The 22,033-nt window shown below is 34.0% G+C and overlaps 1 long non-coding RNA gene across 1 annotated transcript in view; it reads left to right on the forward strand.

Annotated features, from left to right (window-relative positions):
- Positions 1–255: 255 nt before the first annotated feature.
- Positions 256–22,033, forward strand: part of LOC131859669 (uncharacterized) — an 83,575-nt gene continuing 61,797 nt past the window's right edge. The window contains exon 1 of the long non-coding RNA XR_009359276.1: positions 256–378. This is a non-coding gene — a long non-coding RNA (uncharacterized LOC131859669). The remainder of the gene's footprint in view (positions 379–22,033) is intronic.

Here is a 22,033-nt window from a genome sequence, read left to right on the forward strand (position 1 = left end):
CTTCTGTGAAAAATCAGGGTGACGTAGATTCTTTGTAAAAACATGCGAAACGCGTGGGAGTGGCATAGAATGTCTGGTGTGCATGGGATCCTAAAAATGACATTATCACGCTCCAATTATTCAATAGCCAAAACAAACAAAATTTATGACAGCATTTATTTATTTTGTATTTTACTCTAAGCTGTGGAAAGCGAAAGATGGTTCACGTGTTTTGGCACATCTTGCAATATTGCAAGAAATGAGTTTGTGGTGGTGAAGGAAAATTGTAGAGATAAGTTGAGCAGTGAAAGCTTATTATTCCTAGCACTAGCACTCCCCAACATCTGTGGTTGCCAAAGATTCAATTTGAAGTTCCATCGTTTGCTCTTTATTTACCAGGTACACCACAATTTCTTTTCTTAACAAAAGATATAGACTGTTATGAAATAGATCTAAAAAAGGCTTAGACCGTCAACAGTTAATTTAGTGTCTTCACTTTTTCATTTCTTGCTGCTTTCCTCTAATTATAAACGTTCCTAGATTGCAATGGTAAGAAGGTTTTTTAAGGAGTTTTAAGAAGTTTTGTTTTTTGAGTTAGCACGATTTTAATTGATTTTTCCTTTTAGTTTCATACTCTTGAAGCTCATGTATATACAGAGTTAGTCAACCTAATGTCAAAAATCTATATTCTGTATAGTAGAGCTCACAACCTCTAATATGACATTTCTATTCATCCTGTAGAACCGGAAATACTATGGTTAGTTTTCCTCGGTTCTATTATATTACTTTCGCTTGTTCTGAAGCAATCAAAATAACATGATTAGTCTTGGCTGTCCACGCAGACTATAACAGAAACAGACAACAAATTTATGGTGTGACATTAATTTGATTTTTTGAATAAACTTATGAAATTTATGGGAATGCAAGCCTCTAGAACTCAAACTACAAACTAGTCATCATATATGTTTGATGATAATAAAATTTATATATGTTTGATGATAATGAAATATCAAAAATATGATGGATTTGTCCAATTACAGGTATTATATGGATCAGTTAAGATTCAAATCTAAAACTTTTGATTAGCTGTTGGAAAGTGCTTTACCATCTACGCTATGACCTCCTCCTTTAGATGAGACCTTTTTCTAACACTACTCCTTAAAACACACTGTAGATATTTAGGACTTCAAATCTAGAGCTCTAATACCATATGTTGAGTTACAGCTCACTTAGACCACCTAAGTTTCAAACCCAGAACCTTCCATTTGCTTTTAGAGTTTTCTACCAACTGAACTACTGAGTACTCTTATACCAGCCCATTATAATCTTGAATATAATTTATTTCCAGCAATAATAACAATCAAAATGACTTTTAATCGTAATATCCGCTATTTACTCTGCTAAATAATTTGGGCAGTGTTCAATTAAAAGAACCAAACTAGCTTGAAATGTTATAAACTCTAAATAGGTGAAGCATCAACCGAACTGTATCTTTCCTCATATGGTTCTTATCAATAAGCTTGCCTTCCTTTCTTTGGAGGATGCTACTCTTCTAACGAGTACATTAGAATATAACGAAATATACATTTGAACAGTTCTATTATATGTTCTCTTTAAAAGAAGTTAATTTTATAAAATTCAGAAACATATCAGTAATTACAGAAGATTTACCCAAAAAGGTCTTATTTCTATAGATCAGAAAAGCAGAACTCTTCTCAGAGATATCTCCATTCATTAACTACAAAAAGCATGTAGCTTGCACAAAGAGAACGCAAATAGCTCAGAGAGGAACAATAGTTAAGCGAAGATAGAAACTTATGAAACTTATTTTCTCTAAAAATATTCTAAAGAATGGTCTAAGCATCTACGGCTTTCAAAAGAGCTATAGTAGTAGGGCCCCTCTGTTCAGAAAATTTGTATTTGTTCATGTTTGAAATTAGATGTTCCTCTGAAGTTTCAGAATTACTAAATAAATATTGTGGATAAGGTAAGGCAAGTCTAAATGTTGACTTATTAAAGATTTAATTTTATGAAAATTTTAAATTATGAATATGTACATTGAGTTTTGAGTTTTCAAATGATGGAATGAAGTCTCAAATTGTATGAGTTAAATATGCTTAAAGTTAATTATATTTGATACTCATTAAATTTTGTCGCAACAAGATCATGGGATAAAAGACCATTTCTTACCTAATAGCTTGCATGATAACATTGACCTATCCTAACAACCAATGTGGAAACATTAAAAACATGTTGAAGCCTTGTCCAATAAATAGGTGTAGACCTAAAATTTGATATAAATGCATTTAATAAAGTTTTTATTCTCATAAATTATCTGTACATGCAAGTGTGATAGTGGAGGATATGTAATTTAACCCAAAATCACAAGCTCTTGATATGTGTAAGTGAAACAAATAGTGCAACCTAGAATAATGGAACAATTTCATCTAGTAAATGGAAATATTGGCTCCTACAATTGCTAGGTAATTTTATAAAACTATGCAGAAGTGTTTCAATATATCTCAATTCATGTCCTATAAGGAAAGTTTCAAAATAAATAACAAGCATTTCATTGTGAAGTTATAAAAAGGATGGAAAATATAGAATAAAAAAAACTTGCACTTCATAAAAGTATTATTTTTATCTTAGGTCATTCCCAGAGAATTAATATTAACCTGAAGTAGAAAAATATACCTTGGAAATGCTTATTTAGGGACTCAAAACAAGCTATCAAAGCCTACTAGGTTTCCTTGACATTGTCAAAGAGTCACTTACCACCATAGGTGTAGTTTATTTATCATAGTTAAGGTGTGATCCACCATAGATAGTCCTAACATTGGCTTCTAAGATAAGTACAAATCAACATGTTGATAATAAATAGGATGATAAACTAATCAATTGTATCAAAATCATAAACATGTAAAACTTATATGATATTACTAACAAATAATGAAACCACTAGAAATCAAGTGAGATTGGAGAATTATTTTGGGAATAAAGTGACAACACAAATTAATGTATGTAATGGGGATTCAAAGTAGAGTAAACTAGCAAGACTAGAGAATAACTGTAAAGTGAAATGATAATAACATAATATAAAAAATGATAACAACTCTTAATGGTGGTAAACAAGGAAGTTCCTACACAAAGGAAGATAAAAGGTTATGTAAAATAAACAAAAGAATAAGATTAGAAAATGGATACATGATAGAAACAAAGAGGGATAATATAAGAATTATATAGTAAGGAAGATAAGGTCACATAAACAACTCCCTATACTAAATATTGTTAGGAGGACATACAAATATTTCAAAAGTAATTTTAACTTTCTTCGTATCAATCTTGTGTTACATGAGGGGTTGTCGTTATTGATCTATGAGCATTTTGAAGCCAAGCCTGTGATTCCCAATTCCCCCTATATTTCCATTTTAGAGTATGAGGACTCGGGGACCCATAATTTCGATGACGAAGATTGGAACACAAATATGGAGGAGGATAACTATGCTCCTTCAAAGAAAGTGAAAAATAAGAAAAATCCTAACAATCCCTCAGGCGCTGGAAAGGCAAAGTTAAAGGGGTCAAAAAATATTGTTACCCATCTCCCTGGAGCCAGTTCCAAATGTAGTAGCAAGATACCTAAGGCCCATCCTTGAAATAAGGGTAAATCTCTGTTTCTTGATAATCCCTCTTCTAACCATGAGAATCAAGACTTTGCGATTCCCTCGATCTTGAAGAATTATTACACTTCTATACATAGGGAAAGTAGGCCTCATTTTCCTATTGATCTAAACATAGACTCTCATTTATTTAATTTGGATCAAGAGTTCCCTACGAACATTTTGGCTATTGCTAGGAATGGAGTGGTGTATTTTTTTCGGGTTATGAAGTGGGCCTTTCATGAGATAAAGAACCTTACTTTAAAATAGAGGGCTATGAGTAGTAAGTTGGAAAAGCTTGAGTTTGGGGGTGTGGGTTTATCTGACATACAGGGTTTGAAAGTTAGCAAGCTTTGGATAGAGGATGGAATTTTTTTTGTTGTTGATTGCCTTTCCTAAACAGTTGAAGCCATTGACAAATTCAAAAAAGGCTATGAGCACAATATTGCAACCTTTGAGAAGAAATTGAAAAGGATTAAAGATACCTTGCAATCCATTATGTCTCTCAGCCACAATATCATCAAGACCACTATAGATAGTGTGAATACAGTGACAGGTAATTTCAAATAGAGTTATCAGGATAATTTAGTCGTGGATATAGATCTGGATAAGGAAATGGGTAATGAAGAGTCTTTTGGACCCAATAAGAGGACCTGTGCCAATTTGAAGAGGAATGCAGAGAAATCACCATAGGATATTTAGGATTTGATAAAGGTGGCTCAAAATGTGAACCAACTGGAGGCAGAGGTCACTGAGACTTTGAATAATTTGACCTAGCTCTTTTGTTTTTCCCTTGGTTTTTGTGAGTCTTTTTGTTTGGGTTTTGTTGGTGTTGGGCTACCATTGTTTTTGTTTCCTTTTAGGGCAACATTTTGTCTTATTGTAAATTTATTTCATTTTTTATTCTAGTGTTGACCTTGTGTAAAGGGTTTCAGGTCCCTTCAAAACCTGCTTTTTCTGTGAAAACATGTTTGGAGAAACGAAATATTCACCAATCAAACACCCCTCAAACAAGAGGGATGCAATTTCCCTACCAAGATCTTAAGAAGGATAATCAGGAAAATGAAATAATTGTATGATATGTCTGAGCAAAAGACTTTCTTCCATTTACATCTCAAAAACATAATGTTCAAGCACAAAAAAATGGCCCTTTTACACAAGCCACCATGTAATACAAGTTTCAAAAGGTGACTTTGTTACCATGCCAAAGTTTGAAGATGGTACTTGCAAGCAAAAAGCTATTAACAAAAAAAGTACCTAAAAGAGGGATTTTCTTCACATATGCCCCAACTTTGCAAACTGCCAGAGATATAGTGCCTTCATCCAAGTAGTTGTTATGTGATTGTAGTTAAGCTTTTTATAGATGGTAGTGGATCCAATGAAGTGTCATAGACCTTAAATTATTGCAAATATTGTTCTCTTCTTGCCTTTTGGATTATATATTTCCTTGTCATTGCTTCTTAAGGTAATGATCCTAATCAAGGTTTGTCCATCCACCTTTTATTATTTTTAAGAAGAACAAAAACAAGACCATACTTTTCCCTCTGTCATTTTTTAGGTTCACGAGGTTATGATCGTCATATTCTTTTGTCACCACTATACTGTAGATATATCTATCTTGCTAAGGTTGAAGACTCTTCTATGCTTTATTTTCTTCCTTAATTCTACTCTTGTAGCCATCATTAACCATTGGGGTTCTTCATGTTTTTTGTTCTCCCCATTCATTGCTTGGTTTCTTACCAAACAATGAGATTATGTCTTTTCATTACCTCACCATGATTTTGAACTTTTCTACTTTGTCTATTTATGGACTTCTTAGTGTCACAATTGTCTAATCCCTAATTGCCTCTCATTCATTTCTCTTTGGTAGGACTGTGTTATGCTTTCTAATTTCTTACTACATTCTTTGTGTTATTGCCAGGTCCTTGGGACTACCCTATGCACTATATTTCTACTGTCTGTAAATATATCTCTCACTATGATGATAGGCTACTTTCTTTCATCTTATATGCTCTCAAAAGAATTGGCACTAAGACTTTATTTGTGGTTGGTAGGTTTGGACCATTATCATAGTCATGGCATGATCTCATTCATACGGGTTTTGTTTCTAGTTTTGACAGTCATAAGATCTTTGTATTTTGCACATTGTTATTTGGTAGTCACACATAGTTTATGGATCATTTTGTTAACATTATACACTATCATTCCATTAACCTTTAACCTTTGAAAATTGTAAGGGTATGTTTATCCTCTTTGTGGACTTGATGACTTTTGTCAATCCTTTCAAGAAGACTATAAGTGTATTGTTCTTTATTCTTGTCATGGCTGTGATGGCTTCTACAATCATGTACTGCTCATTCCATACTCACTGTATTGCTTCCTTGAAAGTGAAGTATTATTTTTTTAATGCTCATTTCATGGTTGCAATATTTTTTGACATGATTATGATCCTCTATCACAGGTTTTTTTTAATTCTTTATGAATACATGGATTTCATTTGCTACTCTTTGTCACCATTTCTATTTTGATATGTTGCATCCATATTTTTCATTGACAATACAGGACTATCAAGACTTTCCTCAAATTGTACTTTGCACTTTTTACTAGCTTTTTCAATGAATGGCTTTCATTGGTTCTTGACTGTTCAGACCCAATAAAGAAAACTACTCCCATTTGTAAAAGAGCATTGGACTTCTATAACATAAATACAATAAAATACATAGAAAAAACTCTCTTTTTACCCTTAACCAAATGTTTCTTAGATTCAGTGAATGAAAGAAACCTCCTCATTTAAAATGCCATAAGCCCTTTACATGGCTAAAAATATCAATGAAATCACTTATCTCTCAAGGAAAAAGGCTTTGTTTAGTCTTGAAATGCCTACCTCTCAATGCGAGTCTTGATTGAAACCCCTGAAAACTATCCTTCAACTACTCTTGGAAGCTTTGTCATTGCCTTTCAATGCATGAATAAAGACCTATGGCATACTCTTACTGGTGTAATAGATGTGTATAAGGCCTTTCCTGCAATTTATTAGAAGAGAAAACTCCATTCCATAGTGAAAGCTCTAGATCAAGAGAGGAAACTCAAGGTTAAGCTAGAAGGAAACGCTAAGTTCCATGTGAAGACCAAAATTTTAAACTTTCACATTCCTCGAATGGACTCAAACCTTACTCATTCATGGGGAATAATACTTGGTTGGATCTTTCTCTTTCAAATGTTATTTTTTTCTCAAAAACCATGCATGGGTACTTGGCTTATTCAATGTGGGAAGTATGAATTTAGGAGCTTGGGACTCAACATGAAGGGGAAAATTTTAGGTTGCAACCTCTTTCCAATGAATCAATACAAACTTTTTAGTTTAAACAAAACATGAACTCCCGTTTCCTTGAAGTTTAGTTCTTCAAAAATATTTTCTATGAAGACCTAAGACCCTATGTAGAGCCATGTTTGATTTAAGAGGTGAAAAATAGGCAACACAACCAATGAGGATTTGGTTGGCTTATACAAACACATATGACTGCCTACCCTTTTCTTGAGTTGAAACAAAGGGAGTGCTTATATTCTTGAGCTTGTATTGAAGGATTGGAATTCTTCAGTGGTCTGGGTTAATCCCATTTTTAGAAGTTATTGAATGAGAGACATAGAAATGAGCCGTGCACCTTGCCCTGACAAAACAAATGTGAAGAGGGTACAATGGTCCCCTGAAGAAGATGCTATACTCAAACATTTTGTTCATAAGCATAGAACTAGAGGCAAATGGATTATTTTGCCTCACAAAGCTAGTATTTAGTCACAACAAATATGAATAGAGGACCATGGTCCCCTGAAGAAGATGCTATACTCAAACATTTTGTGGAGAAGCATAGAACTAGAGGCAATTGGATTGCTTTTCCTCACAAAGCTGGTATATTATTGTATACCTAATTTTAAAACATTCATAATTGTGTCCAGAGTGAATTTTTTAGCAATGCATCATAAGGGATTCACTATTATATTTGACCTGTTTTAAAATATTTGGGTATTTTATTGTTTAAGGGTGTTTTTTATCAGCAGTGCATCAAATTGCAATGGTATCAGGATCCATTACCTAATGCGGAGACCTCAAACTATTGGAATCTAATCAAAACAAGAATTTGGTCCCAAATGAACATAGAAAGACTGTATTTTTCACACTTGTTATGTCTTCCCATTAGTTGAGTGGCTAGATATAGTATATAGATGTTTTGAAGCTTTAGCATAAGCATGTAATGTGGAAAGACTTCCACAAAGTGCATAGTGAATGATCGTTGCATTGCCTGCAACAATGTCCATGTGTCTTTTTGTTTTGGAAATTTACAAGACTTGTCCAGTATAGTGCTAGATGCATCACTTTTGTGTCCATTAGACAAGAGGTCAGATATGCCATAGAGGTCTTGAATCATGAGTATATGTAGGCTATGAAGAAACATAGTGAGTGGTAGCTATAATGCTTACGTCAATGTCTATGTACTTTATGTTTGAAAGTTTTTATAGGGCCTACTAAATATGTTACTAAGTAGACATATCACATATATTTCAGAGAATTAAATGTTTTATTGATTTTATAGGAAATGCATGCAAGAAGCAAATAATATACTTGAAAATTTAGTGTGATCAAACATAAATATCTTGAGCAAGAATATGATTAATAGCCAAAAGTTACCAACCATTCTCATCTGGTTTAGTAAGGAATAGTCATCTTTTAATGAATAATTTTATATAAGTGGTGATCTTACAACAACCAAATAGTTATAATGCAACAACACAACTAGAAATACAGAACACTATATCAACTAACAATCTTGATAAGTGATAACCTTTTTAACATTCACATAAATAAACAACCCAAAGAGATTTATTTGATCAATTGATCAAGATATGCTTAAGACAAAGAGAGGTTTTTGTGAACTAGAAAACTGTTCAAAAAATTATGCTTAAAAATTACTATTTATAAACAATATTAACTATCATGAATAGTATAAGTTTTGAAAAGCGTAGGTTTGGTTCACATGTTTTGTCGCGGATCTCGCGTGTTTTTAGTGGTGAAGAAAAATTGTAGAGATAACTTGAGTTGTGGAAGAGTGGTAATCCCAAAGACTTGTGATTGCCAAAGATTCAAATTGAAGCTCCATCCTTTATTCTCTGTTAACCAGGTACATCACAATTTCTTTTCTCAGTTATGAAATATTTTTTAAAAATGGTTACACCTCTAACTTGCGGCAGTTAATTTTGTGACTTCACTTTTTCATTTCTTGCGGCTTTCGACCTCTAACTGTAAACGTGCCTATCTTGCAATGGTAAGAACGTTTTCTGAGGACTTTTTACAATCTATGTAAATTTTTTTTAAATCCTCTCTCGCTCTATGAATTCGCACGATTTTCATTGATTTTCAGAGCCCCGGAGATTTTCTATAGACAAATTTTGTCGACATAATGTAAAAAATCTCTACTCTTTATAGTAGAGCTCACAAGCTCTAATATTACAGTAGACCGTCCACGCAGCTTATAACCGAAATAGACAACAAATTTTTTGTGTGATATTAATCATGAATAAACTTATGACATTTAAGGGAAGGGAAGCCTGTAGAACTCAAACTAGAAAATTGTCCAATAAATTACTATATTTACTGTCCAAATACTTAATTGATATATGTTTGATTATAATAAAAATGATATATATTTGATGATAAGGAAAATCAAAATAGGGTGGAGATGGCAATAGGTCCTTGGTGTACTGGTGAAATTGGATGGCTTCAAATGAGCCCACCAGAAATCAAGTCTTGCTGAATGCAAGGCTCAGACATCATAAAAGATTACAACCTTTGATTAACTGTTGAAGTGTTCCATCAATCAAGTTACCACATCCTCTCTAATCAACCAATCATCCGTTTAGGTGAGACTTTTTTCTAATATGACTCTTTATTAAACCACTCTGTAAGTGTTTGGGCCTCCAAGTCTACCAATTCATATAGACCACAGAAAATTCAAACTCAAGATATTCATAATTACTTCACTCACTAAGAGAAGGCAGAAAGAGATAACATGAGCAGGAAGCTCAGCGTAAATATGTAGAAACAAGTCCAAGATAAAAGGGACGAGCACCAAGAAGATCCAATTACATGCACAAAACATATCAGTTAAATTGTATTTTTTTTGGCTTATATAACTAGTATTGTGCTTGAATAGATAAGTATAGGGAAAATATATATATGCTCTACTGTGGTGTTTAACTGTACTAAAATTAATAGATAAATATATTTTAAATTAGAAAGTGACAGAATTATATAAAGATTTTTATACAATAATAGTTGTCTTTAAAATCTGAAGAATAAAAATTCCAAGTAAGCTTGTTACAGATGAAAATAGAAAAACAAAAGTTCACCAAGAACAACGCAGAAAACTATTAGTTTGAATTATGATGGAGGAGTGGAAGAAGTTGTGAGTTATGAATATTTCAGCTACATCAACATCAAAAGTAGCCAAACAATATTAGAATAAACCTTGGTTCACAATTTACAAAGTTAATTTTGATCTATCTGACCACTGGGACAGACACAGAAAATTAAGATTTGGTATCTTAACAGAAATTTAGGGATTGTATCAGAGATCTCTTGAGATACATTATGGTATCTTAGTTGAGATCTAGGGACCGTATTGGGGATTTTTTGAGATTTATTCTTTTGGAGAAAATTATATATGTAGACGTTTTGTGATATGAATGGGTTGATATGAAACGATTTAGAATGGCATCTTTAAATGCAACTCTACTGCGCACAACTTGAGAGAGTTTTGATTTATAGGTTAATTAAATAAAATCATATTTCTCAAAAATCATTATGAAAAGCATGAGATTTTAAATTTAAATTGGAAGGATCAGATCATGATGTTGTCTTTTATAAGTGATAAAATATAAGTATGACCTATTTTGAGAGGTAGAACACCTATAGATTTGGACTGGTCTTGGATAAGGCCATGGTAAAGTAAGTCTAATAATAAGTTCAAGATTAACAGCAGTTTGTGTATCAAATGAGTCAAGTAGAGTTCTGCTAAAACATTAAAAATATTAAATTATAAAGCATGTATTTATGTGCATGTAGATCTACATGATCAAAACATGCGAAAAAGTAAAATTAAATCAAATAAGAAGTCATTAAATGGATATAATTTTTCCTATTGTTGATTGTTATCAAATATGGATCAACCATGTGCTCCTTTTGGCCTTACTATACAGGAAGCACCAATTATGCTTTTCATATAGTCAAAAGAATAGAATTAACCTATAAAGTATTACACAAAAATTGAGAATGAAATTAGTTTGCTAAGGCATGTGAAAAATATGCTTCATGTTTTGGATTCAATAGAAGAAAGTACGATCATATAGAAATTACTAAAATAAAAAATTTATTGTGATGAACACTTGTTTGACTGATTCTAAACAACACAATTTTTTAAATAATTATCATATTTTGGCCACTGCCCCCTCATCCCCCACCTAACTCTAGTTTGTTGAAATTAAACATCGACATCTCTTCCAAAGGAAACCTAGGGTAGGCTAGAGGGGGTGGTGTCATCTGCAACCATAGGGGAAATCTTATTTGGACTATGTGGCCAATTTGGGCACACAAACTTTGAGTTATGCTGAGGTGGTTGCTATTTACTACAATCTTTCTATTATTAATGAGAGAAGGTCGAATCAAATCATCATAGAAGGTAACTAAAAAAAACACCATCCTCCTACTCAAGAACAAAGTTATTCGAAACTGGAAGTGTGAAGACCTTGTGGCTAAGTGTAAGGCTCTCATTCATGGAATCAGTCATGTATGCCTCTGTCATACAAGAATGAAAGATAATGAACTTGCAAACATGCTAGCTTCATTAGAACAATTTTGCAAGAATGAAAAAAATAGGGATAAATATCTTTGATATTCTAGATTTGGTTCATGTGGTAATCTTTGAGGACATAAATATTAAAGATGAAGTATAACCCAAAGATCACCCTTTTCATTATTTTTGTTGCCCTTTTGGCTAGTCTTTTTTTATTTTGGTGGCATATGTCTCTTTTAAAAAGTACTGTCACTTCCCCCTTTTCTCTTAAGTGTTGTTGTGCTCAAATTGCTAGATTTTACTCTCTCTACCTAGTTTTTATGCCAAAGCTCTCTATGATTGAGATGGGAGGAGACCTAATACAAGTTGAACTTGATTCATGTGATAAATTCAGAATTAATGCTAAGCTATGGCTGGAATTGGTTAAAAGGAACTTGGATAGTTATGTTGAAGGCATGCAGAGTTTCACCCTAGAGCTCTCCAAAAATTTTGCCTAGGCTCAAGGAAAAAGGGGGAGGTGAAAATTGGAAAGTATGCCTTCAAAGTCACTCCAAATTTGATTATTTCCATACTGGGCTTCCATAGGATGAAATAATTTTCCCCACAAAGCAAAAAGCATCCTATAAGGAAGAATTCAAGTGATTTTTCAAGTTGGGAGAGGGGGTTTGTAGGTTAAAAACTGGATATAATAGAATAAATCAGAAATCTTCTTCTTTAACTCCTCGCAGAACGTAGAGACAGATATTTGTAATATATTAGGGTTCGATAAAGGAAAACTTCCTTGTAAATATCTTGGGATTTCGATGGATAAGGGAAATAATATTAAAGCATTATGGAAAGGAATCCTTGAAAAGATGGATCTTAGGTTGGTATCTTGGAAAAACAAATGTCTATCTTCGGCTGGGAGGATTACATTACTAAAAGCTGTTATGGCGGCTATACCGATATTCCAAATGTCATGTCAGCAACTACCCAAAGGTGCTCGTTTAGAATTGGTTAGAAAGATGAGGAAGTTCTTTTGGAATATGAACTCAGACAAAAAGAAATTTGTGTTAATCTCGTGGGATAAAATTTGCCAACCAATTGATAGAGGGGGAGCTGGCATCAAAGATTTGAGGATTCAAAACATGGCTCTAGGGGCGAAGTTAGTCTGGAAAATGCTCTCGGAACCAGATCTTAAATGGGTAAGGATCCTCAAAGCTAAATACCTCACTAATTCCAATCCTGATAGTATACTAAGGATGGAAATATTGCCAAAGGGATCCAAAGTTTGGAATTTTATGATTGAATGTAGAGAGGTGATCAGAGATTATCTTACTTGGGACATTGCGGAAGGATCTGAGGCATTGTTCTGGGAAGACTCGTGGGGGGGTTATCCAGCCCTAGACAAGTCAGGAATAAGCGATGAAGGTATAGAACTTTGCCAATCGATTAGGGGCAGGTTTGTAAAGGATTATATCAAGCCTATTTCCGATGACCCCGCTTTGGGCTGGGAGTGGAAACTCCTTGATGAGTTGAACTTAACAAATGCTGACAAGGAAATCCTCGGGAATAATTTGAGGCATAGGCATTTTTCACTACATAATGGGAAAGACAGGATCATTTGGGTAGGTAGTTCTTCGGGCATTTATAAAGTCAAAGAAGGTTACTCACTTTTGAATTGCAGAAGAGCTGCAACCAATCCTATTATTCCGATTAGCCTTTGCTGGAATAACGTGGGTCTCCCCATAGCTGGTATCTTCTCATGGGCCGCTTCCCAAAAGAGGATTCTTACATCAGATTGGTTCTTAAAATTTGGTTTCATGGGTCCATCGAGATGCCCTCTTTGCGAATCCGAGGAAGAAAATGTGGATCACTTGCTTCTAAATTGTAGTTTCAGTCAGATATGTTGGGATTGGCTTTGTTCAAGCCTCGGATGGCCGACTCCGAGGCCTAGGGACATTTCAGAATGGCTGATTAGTTGGCAACCTCCCCATTCAAAGGATATTTATCACTTAGTGTGGCAAATAGCACCGGCAATTCTCATTTGGGAAATTTGGAAGGAGAGAAATAGGAGGATCTTTAAAGAATCAAGATTGAGGGTAGAATCCCTTCTAAATAAGATCGAGGCAACAATTGTGGAGAAAATCAATAATAGACTTAGACATGTACAGGAAAAGTCTATTAATTTAACCAGATGGGATGAGGTTCTTCGTGCCAAGTGGAGGGGTCTGATAATCCCCCCGTTTATTGGGAGAGGAGGTAAGCAGGCTGAGATAGATAGAAAGCTAACAAAATGGGTTCCCCCCCGAAAGGGCTGGGCCAAGCTAAACTTCGATGGTGCCTCTCGTGGGAATCCTGGTTTAGCTGGTATAGGGTGCGCTATTCATCAAGATAACGGTGTTCTGATTGCTAGCTTAAATAAGCCTATTGGCTTGGCTTCGAATAACGTGGCTGAGTTTTCTGCTCTGCGGGAGGGATTGATTTTAGCCAAGTCACTCCAGATTAAATATTTAGAAATAGAGGGGGATTCGTCGTTAACCATAAATGCAGTCAGGACCAGGGATGTATCAAACTGGAAATTGAAGGCGGAATTAAAAAGCATTCTGGATTTGATCAAATACTTTGAGGAAACTTCGGTTAATCATATTTATAGGGAAGGCAATTCTGCAGCTGACAAGTTAGCCAATTTAGGGGCATATGGTAATTCGTATGTTTTTAGGAAGGATAGTCTCACGGATTAAGTTTTGGCCGTGCCCCCCCTTCAAATCACTCCTCTCCTAGTCCTCTCCATTATTCACATTTAGATGCTCTAGGTGGGAGGCCACAGCCACCTTTTATCAGTATATTGGCATTCTAAGGTTCGGATATATATATATATATATATATATATAGATAGATACATATATATATATATATATATGTACTCACATATATAGATATGTATATATTTATAGTCAATCCCATATTCATCGGATTGATTTATGTTACATGATGCATTCACATATATAAATATATGCATATATATATATTCATATATATATAGATATGTGTATATATATACAATCATATATATATACATATATCCATATTCTCATATATATATGTATATGTGTGGGTATGCATGGGAATAAATAGAATATTACACATTTGCATACACACATATATACATATATAATTACAGAATTTATATATTTATGAGTACATATATATACATAAATATATATATTTATATATATACATATTTGAACCTTCACATATGATTCTTGTATCTAACTGTTCCCTTGACTACCAAGACTGTGAGTGAGTGCAAGGGGTGTTTTAGTAGTGTAGGAGGGTGTTTGGTAGTAGTCTGGTCTCTCTATATCGGCTCATGCAGGTCATCCCTCCTATGAATGATATATGAATTATGTGGATTCTGGGCTGCGAAGGTACAGTCTCTATTAAGGTGTATATCATTTCTTTCATTGGCATTCAAGGTCTGATAGGTCTTGTGTCTTTGAGCTTTGGTTTATGATTTGTAGATATTCGGCTTTTATGATTATGCATTTCGGTTATTGTTGATAATAATCCTAATTTTGGATTCATGCCTTGTGGTCAAACTGGGACAGTAATTTCTGGTTTCATTGTCATGTTTGCTGGACATTAGAGGATCTTCAAGAACAGCTTAACATTCGATCTGTCTCGTTTTGAGATACCCTGTATAAATAATGTAGGGTCCATTCGGTTTCTTTCAATCGATAGATGTATGGTTAACAGGTCTTCTGCTGAAGTTATGTGGTGGGTGGTAGTAGTTAACTCTGAATTTTCATGGTCTCAGCTAATTTGTAAGCTCTATTGATGTAAACTTCAGGATTGACCCTCTGCCCTTATGTTGTTTCACTCCTTTCTTATGGCAATGGCGAACTGGGTCTGCCTGTCTTTGTGTCTTTGAGCTTTGGTTTATGATTTTTTGAGATTCGGTTTTTTAAGATTATGCATATCGGTTATAGTTGATAATTATCCTATTTCTGGATTCATGCCTTGTGGTTAAACTGGGACAGTAATTTCTGATCTCTGTGTCATGGATTGCTAGAAAGTAGGGGATCCTTAAGAACAGCCTAACATTCGATTGGTCTCGGTTTGAGACACCCTGTATATATAATGTTGGGTCCATTCGGTTCCTTTCTATCGATAGATGAACGGTCAGCAGGTCTTTTGTTGAAGTTATGTGGTGGGGGGTAGTAGTTAACTCTGAATTTTCATGGTTTCAGTTAATTAGTAAGCTCTATTGAAGTAATCATCTGAACAGACCCTCTGCCCTTATGTTGTTTCACTCCTTTCTCATGGCATATTGATTTCTGGGTTCATCTGTATATTCTAATGATTCTAGCAGATTCATTGATAGTTTTTTTGCATTTTGGCTTTTAAATACACATACAGATACATATGAAAATGCTTATGTTTGGGAGAATCTGATATCTGCAGAGTTAAAAGTAATTATGAATCTGAAAGAAATTGATCCTTTCCATTAGTAGGTAGAATTGTAGCCTGGATAATCTCTTAAATTGAAACCCAAAAGGTTAAGGTGGTTTCAAGCTAAGGGATATCCAGGCTATAATCCTCTTACTTAACAGAAAGACGTAACTATTCATTATATGGTTACTGCAATTTATTATGTTTACTATGCTTCTAACAGTCTGGCAAAGTATGTTGCTATAAGGTCTTGCAGATTTGGGAAACAGGTCAGAAGTCATTACTCGATGCTTTTGTGGATTTATCAATGAGTGGATGATGGATTCAACCGGAAAGTGCTGAAAGATTTAATGTACAGAAAGAATCTAAAATGTCTTATTATGTCAGCCTCCTACCTCTGATGAGGATTTGTAAAATTGTACAGTTGGTTATATTATCTGATCCCAGAAGGGATCTGGGCTAGACCGGAGGTTTTCTTATCTCCATTCTTTCCTACCGGTGCCCACACTGAATGGAGATGTAAAATTTTTATAAAATAATAATAAAATTTTGGCTTCGGCCTTTTATCGATCAAAAAAAAAAAAAAAAAAATAGAAAAAGAGAAATTCTATTATAGTTTATGACAATATTAAAAAAATAAAAATAAATAAAAAGTAAATCTATCAATTGTGTGTTATGAATAGAATCTTAGAAAATTGAATACTATGAATTTTTTTTGTTATTCATCTTCTTCTAGCTACGATGGGTTGTCATCTATGCGCTTTTAGTGGTTGGAAAGTTGTAATTTTTTCCCTTACATTATAGTTCTATTTCCTATATGGGTTCAACATTGATTTAGGTGGTTTAAGAAAGTTGTATTATTATGATCTTCATTTGGGTGATTGTGAATTGGTAGACAAGCTTATGGAACATTCTATTTGATCTTTATTTCTTAGAATGATTTTCATTTTTTAAAAGCACAATTTCCAATGTTTATGTTTTCTTATCCTAGAATTTAAATTCAATAAATACTATAAGACCATTTAAATAAATTAATGGAGATGGTTAAAAATATTAATAGTAACGCACAAGCAGAGGTAAAAGAGCCTTGTAGGATTGTATTTGTTGATCAATTCAAAAGCCTATTATCAACTTTGTTTTACCCAAAATAAAACTCTAATCAAATTTTGGGGTTGTTGAAAATTCAAATGGCATAGTTATAAGATGATGCGTTTAATGTTGCGCTATGCCTACAAGAGATGAGAAGAATGATTTTTAAATTTGATTATTATCTGTATATTGTTTGACAAACCAAATGTCCATATTCTTAGATTAAGATATTATCTCATTTTAATTGTTAAAATTTTTGCTTCAAATTCATTACAATAAAAATCTTAATTATTATTTATGAATGTTATATACTTTCAAATTTGATGTCTCTCGGTGTATTTTACATAAACTATAACTATGCTAGTTCTAGTTATGTCATAGAACCATATAGCAATCACATTGTTTTTAACTTGTTATTAAAAATCATATTCTCAACCAATCACATATCAAAATTCTTTTTCATATTATTTATTTTTTACTTCATGAAAGATTAGATGCAATTTTTTTTAATAGAAAATTATTTTACTTCAATTTAATTGACTTATAACTTTTGGGGCAATATATAAAAAAATTGATTATGAACTATATAATTTTTTTATTTAAAACATATATCTATTCAAATATGTTACCTATTTAAAAATTTAGATTCATAAATCAAAACTAAAGAAAACATATTAAAAGTTTTCCCATTTCAACAATTGATATTATAATTACAATAATTAATTTCCCTTTATTAATTTATTATATTCAATAGTCACATTATTATATTGAATAGTCATACAATTAATAATAAAATCTATATAAATTTTAATAATGTTGGGATCATTGAAAATCATTACATATTCACTCCATAGAGATTGGGCAATATTTGAATAAGCCTATAGTGCAATTCCTTGTGATTGAAAGAAGGGTTTAAAGAGATATGATTGACATTGAATTGGAAACAAGATTCTTAGTAGGTTCCGGTTTGAGAGTTTGGAATAAACTTTAACATAATGAGTGAGCATATACATCGTCTTGTAACACAACCATAGTGTAAGATGCCAATTCAATCCTTAGAGATTGGGATGGATGCAGATTTATTAAAGTAGCATAATCTTTTTCAAATTTGTTAGGTTCAAATTTGTATGTATTCCATCTGATATAATATGTTTGAAAGGAAATTGAGCTATTACAAAGGTTGTTTAGGTGATTGCATTCCATCTGAGAAGTTTGATAACTCATACCAAGTAACTTGATCAAAGAGGAGGTCTTAAGGAATACAATTGCTACCCATATTTTGAATCTATTATATTGGTGTATATGAATTATTTTATAATAAATGAATGGACAAATAATCTAAGGGATAATAATAGAAGATGGAGAAAACAATCTAAGAGAGGTGCGTGATGTTATGAAAATCAATTACCACTAGATATTATTGAAATGATTTTTTTTTCTATTTAAAATTTATTTATATAAATAAATTATTTGTTCCAATGAAAAAATACTAGTAAATGAGTGAATAAAGAGAATTAATATTTGATTTGTGAAAGGCATATTTTGAAAGAAGAATTGTTGAAAATTTAAAAAAGAAATTTTGAAAGAAAAGTTAAAATGGTTTAATGAAATACGAAGAATAAAATGGCGAATGAAGGTGGTGAATTCGGTAGAGGCAGCGGCAACATCAAGCTTCCAACCGACGAGCAAATTGTTGTGGCTCCGATTCACGACAAGGGAGGTTAGGGGAAGATCAGGTCTTGGAGTGATGAAGCTGACGAAGCTTTTCCAATCGAAGCAATAAGGAACCATGTGATCGGCAAGCGACCAACTCTCAAATCAACAGCATGGAAAGATCAAACCCCAGGCTAGCCATGGATGGTTGATGCACCTAATCCTGTGGGGAGAGGAAGTAGGGATCTTAGACCACAAAGGAAATCAAATGCTAGTTATCCCTACACAATTAGTAATCTCAGGCCAATAAACTTGCAAGCATGGAAGAAGAATGGCTTTTCATGGAGCAAAAATGGTTGGTTCCGAAATGCGAAGCTTCCTGCTTCTAAATTAGCGCGCAATTGGAATTCAATTTTAAACCCTAATCCTTTTGTATCAGAGACAAAAAGATTTAACATCCCTAATTGCCATAGGCAAGGTTTCAATCCTCCTCTGGGTAACGACCCTAATAAGTATGGGAATGGGTAGTCCAGACAAGACAGAACCTCGCGAGCTAATCATGCAGAGGCATGGCGGTCCACTGCCCCGCCCAGGAACCAGCAATCTAATATGGATCGAGTTGGGAAGAATGAACCCTGGTAAAGATACCAGCCTTCGACTTATCCAGACATCCACAAACCGGTAAGAAAAATTTTGAGACCTACTGTTATTTTGGATGATAACAAGATCAATTTGGCTAAGGTCAAATCTTCAAGATTTCTTTTTTTTTACCAAAAGGGGTTGAGGCAAATGATTAAGGGGAAATTTTGAGAAATGGTGTAGATCGCAATGGGGGGAGAACATTAATTTTAATGTCCTTCTGAATGATTATTATCTAATTGAGTTTATGAAAAATGAGGTCATGTTTAAAGCTAAAAATAGTGGTCCTTATACTTTGGATGGGATTGGGGTGCATATCATTGATTGGAAACCAAATTTCAATCCTCGGTTCCATACCTTACCGGGAAACACAGTTTGGTTAAGGTTATACAACTGCCCATCGGAGTATTGGCACATTGAGATCATTAAAGATATCTGTAAAGAACTTGGCACTTTTGTTTCTGTGGAAGATATTTTGGAGGATAGAGTGTGGGGTAGATTCATCAGGATATGCATTAATACTGACCAGATTTCCAAAATACCAGAAGAAGTCAAAATTATTGGTGATGGAAAGGTATGGATTCAAAGGATTGATACGGAAGATCAGTTGCACCTTTGCCCCAGATGCTTCTCAAGGGAACACATTGGTCTTCAATGTGAAGTTTTGGCCTTTGTCCATAAAAGTTATGCTTATGTGCAAACTAAGTCGACTGACGTGAAGATAGACAAGGAAAACATAGAAAAAAGGGAAGCAAATGATGTAGAACAATCCTCGATGGCTAGTATGAAGGTGGTGGAAAAGAATAATTTTATCGTTAATCCTCCTCTTATTGTGTCTAGCCTTCAACAGAACCATGCTACCAACAGTGAAAGTGCTCAATCTCTACAAAATCTTTTGGAAGAGGCTAAAACCTTTCAAAAGGATATTATAACCGAGTTTGCAGCTTCTTTTTCCTCAATATCCAATAAGGCCGGTGATTTTAATATGATGGAGGATGAGATTATTCCCCCTCTGCCAGTTGGTCCAATCGCCTCTGGTGATCTGGGCAAGAAAGGCTTCACCATTGGCTTGGAAGAAGGAGAAATTGATTCCTTTACCTCAGAATGGGAAGATGATTTTGAACCAGTTGCCAAACTTATAATGGATAATACTGTAAAAGGTTTTGGGAAGTGTGAGTCACACATTATTGTACCAAATTTCAATCCAAAGGGCAAAAGGGGACGCAAGTCTAGGAAAATAATGCTGAAGATCGCAGGTGCCACTAGTGGGCAGTCCAAACTTAATTTAGGGAAGGGGAACCCCCTTCCCAAGGATCCATGAGACTACTATCCTAGAATGTCAGGGGCCTTAATGCCCCTGACAAATGGCGCTTAATCAAGTGCCAGATTGATGAGACTAATGCTCCCATTTTCGCACAAGCTAGGGGATATTGACAGATCTTTACACCTGGCCTCTTCCATGAGCCGACATTGCTCCTATTTTCACAAACCCTATTCCATGAGACAACATTGCTTGGAGCTGGCATTAATCGGTCAAAATGCTTCATGTGCCTCATCCAAAACCTGGAGTACACTTACTCTAGGTGGGAGTACGATGTTGGGGCGGCAACGTGAGAATGGGAAGAGGCTGCGAAAATGATGTTTGAAATGTCTTGGTCTTTTGTTTTGTTTTTTAAGTAATGCCCACGGTCGTCGGAATTTCGACGAACGGGGGCACTTTTTGTAAAAAAACACAAATTTCATTTCCAATTCCTTTTGTGTCGAAAACAGATATTGAATTATCGTCGGAATTCCGACAAATGCGGACAAGTTTTCAAAAAAAAATCAAATTTGTTCACAATATACCTTCTCCGTCGGAATTTTAGGCCAAATGTATTAGTGGGAGTTTCCGTTCCCAAATGATTCTCTGCAGACAACCTTCCAGCTCCACAAGTCAACATACAAGAAGAGATACTCAACAACTAATGATCAAAAATGAGTTGCCTTCCTCCATTTATTCCTTTCTCATCCAATCATATCATTTCTTCTAGAAGATCTCCTCATAAGGGTACATACACTTTATTATTATTTATTACACACTAAATTAATTGCACTTTATAAACTAATATTATATTAAAAATCAAGGTCCACATGCCTCGTAATATGTGTAATCTCTTTATTTCACCTTTAAACTCATGAAATATGAAATGTGAAGCCATAAGCTACTACAACTCGACCCCCTAATCGATCCTCTTGGCCTACAAGGGTCAGATGATAGGCCAATGTTGTGAAAATCTGAGGACTAATGAGAAGGAGACATTACATACTCCCACTTGAAGAAGCCCCTAGGTCACTCTTTTTCTACTTTTCCAAGTCATTAAATATCTCATTCTATACATCCATAATTGGGGAGAACAATATTAAATATTTGTGTTCACAACTCACCTTTACTATTGTTAGTGTAACCCATCACCCCTATTATAAACAATGGTGAGAATTAAATATTGCAAATTATTTTCCCACTACATCCTAGTTACCTTAGGACACTTTCCAAGGATGTTGAAACCATGTCATGGGATTTACAAGGTAGATGGCACCTTAATCAAGTAATAAATTTTTTCATAGATTTCTAAGAGAATTTGGTCAAATCATTGTTTAATCTTATTTTGATTTTTGGGTGGTTACTCTATTATCTTAAAAATATTTGTTCATCAATATAAAATAGGCCCACTAAACGGATTAACTAAGAGATAACAAATC

This window comes from Cryptomeria japonica, chromosome 10 (assembly GCF_030272615.1).
Source record: "Cryptomeria japonica chromosome 10, Sugi_1.0, whole genome shotgun sequence".
NCBI lineage: Eukaryota > Viridiplantae > Streptophyta > Pinopsida > Cupressales > Cupressaceae > Cryptomeria > Cryptomeria japonica.